Here is an 8333-nt window from a genome sequence, read left to right as displayed (position 1 = left end):
TGTTGGATTTAGTTTGCTAGTATTTTGTTGAGGACTTTTGAATGTATGTTCATCGGAGATATTGGCCTGTAACTCTATTTTTTTGGGTGGTGTCTTTATTTGGTTTTGGTATCAGGATAATGCTGACCTCATAAAATGAACTTGGAAGCTTTCCTTCCCTTCTATTTTTGGGAAGAGTTTGAGAATAGGTATTAACTCTTCTTTAAATGTTTGGTAGAATTGGCCTGTGAAGCCATCAGGTCCTGTGCTTTTGTGTTTTGAGAGCTTTGTTTTTGTTTTTTTTAAATTGCTGATTCGATTTCTTTGCTGGTAATCAGTCTGTTCAAATTTCCTAGTTCTTCTTGTTTCAGTTTTGGTAGGTTATATGTTTCTAGGAGTTAATCCATTTCTCCTGGGTTGTCCATCTATTACTTCTGTTTTGAAACAAGGATTGTTCCTTCTTTCATCTGTGAATCTCTCCATCGACTCTGTTTCCCTCAACGGAGAACACACCAGGACCTTCTTTGCCATAATGTGATGGCATTTAGGACAGCTGTTTGCATGTGAGGTGCTTCAGGAAAAGGCAGACTTACAAAGCAGACTGGCACAGGTGCAGCAATAGCTGGGAAGCCCACCAGTGCACTTCCATAACTGAGAATTTCCACTTCCATTTGACTTCCTTCCGACACGCCATCTAGGCCTTCCCCATGNAGGCCTCCCCCATGGTCTTTCTCTCCACTCACTGCTTCTAGAACTCTCCATCCTCACTGTTTAAACTCTGACAACAGAATGTCTGCCCCAGTCCTCCCCTGAAACTGCTCCAGAGTCCACATTCCTTTGTTCTGTCTTTTAACACCTCATGCTTGATACTCCTCCCTGACCTTTGTCCTTCTTCCACTACTTTCTGTTCCTCCTCCCTTTCTCAAAATGTGGCTGTTTTCTATGGTTCTGTCCCCCATCTCTGCTGTTCTACCACTCCTTCTTCCCCCTAAGCACAGCCCCCCCCCCACCATGGCCCATGGGCATGCCTGCTACATTCATACCTTGAGGTGTGACAGATTAATATCTTGAGTCAGTTATTCACATATTCATTAGTTCAAATACCTTATTGAAAACCTTCTCAGTGTCAGGCATTGGGATAGACACTGGTGATACAGAGATGAAGGCTATAACCTTGGAAATAAATAATTCAATTAGTATAATAAGAGTCACGTTAGGAATTTTCTTTCTGGGCCCTCTATCAACTTTCCTTCTTTTATTTTAGTCTACCTAAATTTCTCTCCTTATTACTATTTTAAGAGATACTGCTCTTTATTTCTGAATGCACTTCTTGCAATTATAAGGCCATGATTGATTTGAAGGTGCCTTGGCATTAATTGTGATCAATTGTGGCAGTGAATACTAGATCTTGTTATTAAGTTTAATTTACATTCTTATGTTCTTACATCAGTCATAGGGAAGAATTCATCTAGTTTATGATTGTTTAAATAGTATATATCATGAGCTTAGACTCCTGAAAAAACTTTCAAGTTAGATATCAGATAAACAATGACTCAGCATTATGACTGCATATGCCCAGTCATTTATTAATTTTATCAGTAAATTTCCTGTCATTACTTCTATCCACTAGGCTGTGCTTTCTCTTATCAAAATTCTGACTCTCAGCCTCACATGAGTCATTTTGTGATTATAAAATTAGTAAATGGTTAATCATATCCTGTTGGCATAAATTCTTGATTCAGTGGAGGAATTCAAAAACTCAATATGGTTGAGCTTCACATCCATGTTATTCAAATTTGCAATCGAGCAGCCAGTTTTGTAAAGATTCCTGACTTGCCACAATGTGCTATTTAAAATGAGAAATTTCTTCATTCTTCCTCAAGTATGTTAATGCAAGAAATTAGAGGTCATCTGATCTGACATGTTAAGGGTATGTCATTCAGACCAACATATCTGTGTTAGTCAATGAAGTCCGACTTCTGGTATATTATGATGACCCTGAATATTTATTTTATGCCCAAGAAGAAAGGCTTTAACATACCTTTTAAATTTATCTTGGTTTTCTTGGATACGAAATTGAAACCATCTGAGTCTGGCTTAAAATTTAATAGAAAATTATAACTGTCTGATTCCTACAAAAGAATATTTTTTCTTGATGTGTCTTTTGAAATTATAAATTTCTATACATTTCAAGGAAAATGTTCATGTATCATAAAAATCACTATATACAAAACTTGATTTTGCAATAATTTTACAATAAGAAATTAATGCAGAAATTTATTTTTGGACACCATAGATATTGCTGTGCCATCTTTAAAGTGTAATCTTTATTTCTAGCCCCCAAACGTAGAAAATTTCTAAGAATAATAAAGAAGCATTCCCACACGTAGTGAAACAGCATTTTTTCCCACAAGAATCACAGACTGGGTTCTCTTTGGAGAAAAGAAGTGATGTTTTGTCCGTGGGGCACCTGCATTGTTGGCTGATTGTTGTAAGGCTATTTAGGATCTAAGGCTTGCCAAGATTCTATTTTTCTTTCTTTCTTTTTTTTTTTTTAAATCAAAGATCAGATCAGAATTTCAAAGGAAATATAGAGCACCTGTTTATGACCACCTCTCCGTGACTTGAGGTCTGTTTCAGTTCAGTGCTGCGTAATTTGGAGTTTAAGTATTACCAAACGCATTTGGCTCTTAGACTTGGAGAGAGTGGCTATAATTCTATTTTTTTATCTGATATTTGATTTTTATTCTCAATTTATCCCTCAACTTCTCAGGGTATGTATGAGGGTTTTTTTTTGGGGGGGGTACTCCTCTGAAATTTCAACAGTATTGGCTTTTATTTATTTTTTAAATGATGGTTTCCCATAAAAGTTTATTTAAATAAATTGTTCTTTTAAAAAAAGATTTAAAAGCTGTATCATGCTGAGAGCTATAAATGAAAGCCTAGCATTTCTGGGCTTAAAGGAATTTAGAGACCACAGAAATCCAATAATTGGAATACCCTTAAGACAGATAAGGAAACTGAGGCCAGATGTGCTACTGAAATTGACTTAATAAGAGTGCAAACAGCTTAGTTGAAAACTGGCTCAGTCTTTATTCTAGCATTTGCTCTTCAGTGACATTCTCTGGCATTCATCAGAGCATTGTCACCCTCTTATTATTATTATTTTATTATTTTCTGAAAGTATGATATGAGGAAACACCCAGCAGTATTTTCCCCTTGCTCCAAGATACCATCAATAGTGTTCTTGGTGTTGGTGCATTCAAGAACCATAACATGAACATTTTCCATGTCCTGGGAATTTTGGTTGGTCCTGAAGAGCACAGAATCATGACCACTATTTATTGCCTTTTGGAATCATATGTATGTGGACTAAAAAATCATTCAAGATACGCTAGGATAATCCCTTTCTACTCTGTGTTGGTCTGTATTTGATGCTTCTTACTCTTTGAAGAACGCTCAGCTCAGCCCAAGAATGCATGAAATGAAGTGCGGCTCCATGTGGAGAAGTAGAGCTGGGTGGAGGTGGGGCAGAAGACTTGGGTTTTCTCTTTCCCCATCAACAAGTTTCAAGATGCCCAGAACACTCTTACTCCCACACATTGCTTACTGGTCCTGTGTTTAAAGCTGGACAGATTATGTCTGGGAATGATGCTGCTGGTCCTGAGTTGATGAGCTAGTAAGGCTATAAACCTTAGTTCATAAAGCATCTATGTAGGCTGAAATGATGAGATTTGGAATCATTAAGTAGTCTGGTGCCTGTGAAAATGATTCCCTAAGATGCTTATTATTTCCAACTCTGCTCACTTAAAAGCTGGAGAAGAGGGGAGTAGGAGAAAAGTGATAGCAGAAAGGGGTGGTGATGGCAGGAACTTTGGGGGTCTTCGTGGAGGGTCAAACTTGGCAATACTTTCTGAGGATGTCCTTGCTGCCAAGATAGCATGAATGTTCTAAGGTTGTTGGATGAATGATTGGCAATAATGTCATTGATAGTGTTGTGCAGAAAGGGAAAATGCCGCTGGGTGTTTCCTCCTATCCATGATCCTAGAAAACAAGTAAATAAATAATGAAAGAATGACAACACTATGAACAAGTAAATAAATAATGAAAGAATGACAACACTATGATATATGTGAGGAGAAAGTAGTAGAAATAAATAGGGACCGAGCTAGTTGTCAAGTGAGCGGTTCCTTCTCTCCTTAATGTGGTCTTCACGTCCAGCTGAGTGCCAGCTCGGTTGCTGAGGTCCTTGCCTGGAAACACATCCAGTACCTCAAGAGCCTCAAATTCAGTCCAGGGGTGCTGCACTCATCCTCCAAAGGGAAACTGAGGAAGGCTCCTCATGGACATAACATTTGATCTGGACCCTGAAGAATGGTCCCAAGAAAGATGAGTGTTGACGGCTATTTTTGATCGATGTGTGTATTATTTGGTGACTTGCTTACGTTTTGTTAGACTGTGAAGTGGTGTGGTGGGAACCAAATGAGGAGAGTTTGAGGAGAAAGGGAAGATGAAGACAGGACTATGGTCCCTGAAGTACTCACACACTTCATGTGGCTCTCACTGGATTGGGAATTGTGTACATTTCCATGCATGCTCAGGGCTTTAGCAGGAGACCTGGCACAAACTAGGTGCTCACTAGTTGGGCCCTTCATGAAAAAGAAATCAAAACCCTGCTCATATTTCTTGGCAGAATAAGCTAAGTAAATTTCCAAAAATAAGCCGAACTCCCATAAACCCCAGCTTCCTGCATCGGAGGTCCATTTGCCCCTCCTTCCCATCTTTGCTCACTTTCTAGGTTCCCGTGTTTCTTTCTGCAGCATACAAAAACCTTTCATCTGCTATATTTAATTTTATGAATATGAACTTCACACAACGTTACCCTTGAGGGATCTTAGTACTACTGGGCAATCACAGGCTAAGTTCTGTTAGAGGAAAGGAATGCGAAGCATCCGGGGGTGGGACATGAAGGTATAAGGTGAAGAGTTTGAAGCTGTGTTATTGCAGCAGATTGTTTGGGTTCCGGGGATGACCTACTCAGGGGAGGCAGGTGCCCCTGCCAGGTGTGGCCTTCAGCAAGCGCAAGCTTCAATCCCCACATTGCCCTCATTGCTGTTCTCCGGGGCCTGGCCCACCCACTCCTCTCTGCTGGCCCCCCCACCCCCACCCCTCACCCCCAGACTTTCTGATGGACTCAGTCCACCTCCTCTCTCTCTATGTGCTATTGTCTCCCACCAGCCCTGTTTTCACTTTATCAGACACTTCTTATTGCCTTCCCATCTTTGATCTAACAAAACAATAACTGCCTGTTTGGGAGACCAAAACCCAGTTAAGCAATGCTTAGCTTGATTTTTTTTTAATCTAAAGTTTATATGCATTTTATTAAACTCTCTGATAACAGCAATGTTTACATGATTTAAAATTTTCATAAAACCTCTGATCTTGGTGAGGGTTTTCTTCCTCAAGATACATTCAATTTCACCCTAGTGTTTTGCTCTACTTGTCCTGTTTGATATTATCTGCAGGAATCCCATGAGGTTTGGGGCTGCTGGAGTTGGTTCACTGCCAGGGGTAAACTTCATGTTCACTAGCTATGCTTCCTGGTAAGTAAGAGAAAATATGGCTTTTGAATTGAAATGAGAAACAGGATAACATCCCACCCTCGCAGCTTCACCTTCATGTAATTCCCTACAAACGTGACTCAGGCGCACGTGAGCCCGTCCATTTCAAGGCAGAGGCAGCATCTGTGGACGCTTTCATGCTGAGTCAACTAGAAGCATGGGTGGAAATTGCAGCTCTTACCTGGAAAACGTAATGCAATAAGGAGCTACCGCACACAAGAGAAGCTTGCAATGTGTTTCTGATAGGGTTTTGTTGGAGCTGTAGGCCTAGGCTCTCATTTGCAGCAGCACAGAAAGAAGTACTGTTGGACGTGCGGATGACACACAAAGTAAGGATTACAAGGGATAAAACCTGCAGCTGGAGCTTGAAAGACTCCAGCTTCTCCAGCCTGGGATCTGGATGTACATTCTGCTCTGCACATGGGCAGCGGGTCCCATCTTAACCACAGCCACGTGGCGCTCAGGTTCTTGGATCTGGGTATGTCATCGGGGGGGAGGGGGCTGTGGAGTAGGCTGTGAAGTGTGCTTTTCGACACTGCGAGTTTATTTCAGTTAGAGCTCCTGTCATTGCAAATGCCCACCTACTCACCAAAATGTGTGAAAAGACCTTCTTCGTGAGGCTGCGGTGGGGGACCGTGAATGGTGCGGTGCGTGAAATTTACTAAGCAGCCGTCTAAGAATCATCCTTGTAACCAAAATACAGATATGGATATTTTCTTCTTTTTTAAACTCTCCTTTCAAAGCTGTCGATAGAGAAGAGTAAATACTAAAGAACCTAACAAGTGACGACTACGCCCTGCACGCAAAAAAGTTTAGCGGAGGAGATATAATTTGAAAGTAGCAACAATTAATTGTGTCTACAAACTAGTAAATTGACAGGTGTTTCTAGAGCCCTTTATGTGTCCTTCACATTGTGATACCATAGAACTGTCATACAATGTGCAGACCTTGCCTCTGTCCCCAGGGAATTTGCAGTCAAGTTTGAGATTGTTAGAACCAGCTTTTGCAGGCATGATGTTGAGGCTGGAAGCAATTTGAGGACCCAGTTATTCTTGTTGGGCCATGCTTTGGGGAACAGAGTCCACATGTTAAGGGTGGACTAAGAGAACAATGAACTTGAAAGTCGTATTTGCTTTCCTCTATTGAAGGCTTGTCAAGGGTGGTAAAAAATGCCTTATCTGTATTTTCGGTGGCTAGTGTGGTTCCCTGAGGAGTGTTGGTTAATGTTCCTTGACTCTCGTTAATCATTTACCCTCAGAATAGCCCTCTGAAGGAATTAGACATTTATATGTACATCTGTCTACACAATGTATCTCCAAAAACATGAGCCCCAAATCAAATAAACACCAACTTTGAAAAACTCACTTCACAGCAGATGCTAGTGTTCTTTCAACCAAAGTTCTGTCACCAAGAAACCAAAACACCAGGGCTCCTATCATGATCACAGAGCACACCTCCTGATTTTTAGTGCAATTTGAGACACACAGAGCTCCATGGTCATGACAATCTGGAAATCTTTTAAGCCTTAATTGCATCTTTAATTCCGTGTAATACTTGCTTTTTGTGTCATCTCCACATTTCAAGTAGGAAGCTCCTCTCTGGCTTCTGGTGAGTTCTAGACTAGTAGAGGCACCTGGAATCAAGACAGAGAGCTGTAGGACTACGTAGTGACAGTTCAATAGGAATATCCAGGGGAAGCAATCAAAACAGCAGTATCAGTGGACGGATTGGACTTTCCCGTTCTTTTTGTCTAGTGTTTGGAAGTAACACTGACCATTTTTGAGCTGAGTATGTCTCTAGAGTACTTGGGTTTGAAGGGATGTAACAAGAGGAGCTATGAAACTTCTTGCTAATAAGAGCATTGAGATTATGAGTAATTGAGAGGAAAAGAGAGAGAACTGTAACCATATATGTTTATCAGACTACTGAAGAGGGTCATGCTTGCTACACTGGACGGTGCAGGTTTTTGACACTAGGTGTGGAAGCTGAAGTTCAAAAATGATTGTGTCATTTACTTAGTTTGACAGAAGGCAGTTGAGCAAAGGCTGAGAACAGAGCAGAATTCCACCTTTGACTCCCAGTCTAGGCACTTTCCACTCTTTATTGAGGTGGTCCAGACACGGACCTCATCCATCGGGAGATGAGGCATTTGAATAGGTAGGGGTATGTGTATGTCGTCTGAGTGCCTTCTTATATAAAAGAATTTCAATCAGAAATCTTGTTTTGAACATAAAAAAAGAAAGTTCAGAACAGCCGGAATAAATATGACATGTTCGTTGGGTCCTGAGTCCCCTAACACTTCATTAACTTTTCAGGTCAACTTTAGATGAGGAACGTCAATGCTCAGGTCTTAATTGATGATTACATAAATGAATGCAGTTACAGAATTCCTAAATTTCTGTGATTTTGAGGATTCCACCCCTACCTTATTGTGGGGGAATGAATTGAACTGAATTTGTTAAGCTGATGGTGGGCTTTGAAATCCGGACAGACTTGTGTTGTGAGCAGAGTAATGATGAAATAAAAGCATTTTAACTCGAAGATTAATCTGGTAAGAATAGACTCTGATGAATGGCTACATATGAATCATCACATATTGCATAAAGCAAAAGCTATTTTAGGAGGTGAACTTTAAAGTCAGTTACAAGGATTGAAACTACGGTGCTTTAAGAGCATGTGTGGGTTTCTACTTCTACAAAAACCCAGATTTGGTCTGGTGGGATTAATGACAAG

The sequence above is a fragment of the Ailuropoda melanoleuca genome, chromosome 7 (genome assembly GCF_002007445.2).
Source record: "Ailuropoda melanoleuca isolate Jingjing chromosome 7, ASM200744v2, whole genome shotgun sequence".
Lineage (NCBI taxonomy): Eukaryota > Metazoa > Chordata > Mammalia > Carnivora > Ursidae > Ailuropoda > Ailuropoda melanoleuca.
Note: the sequence above shows the minus strand (reverse complement) of the source record.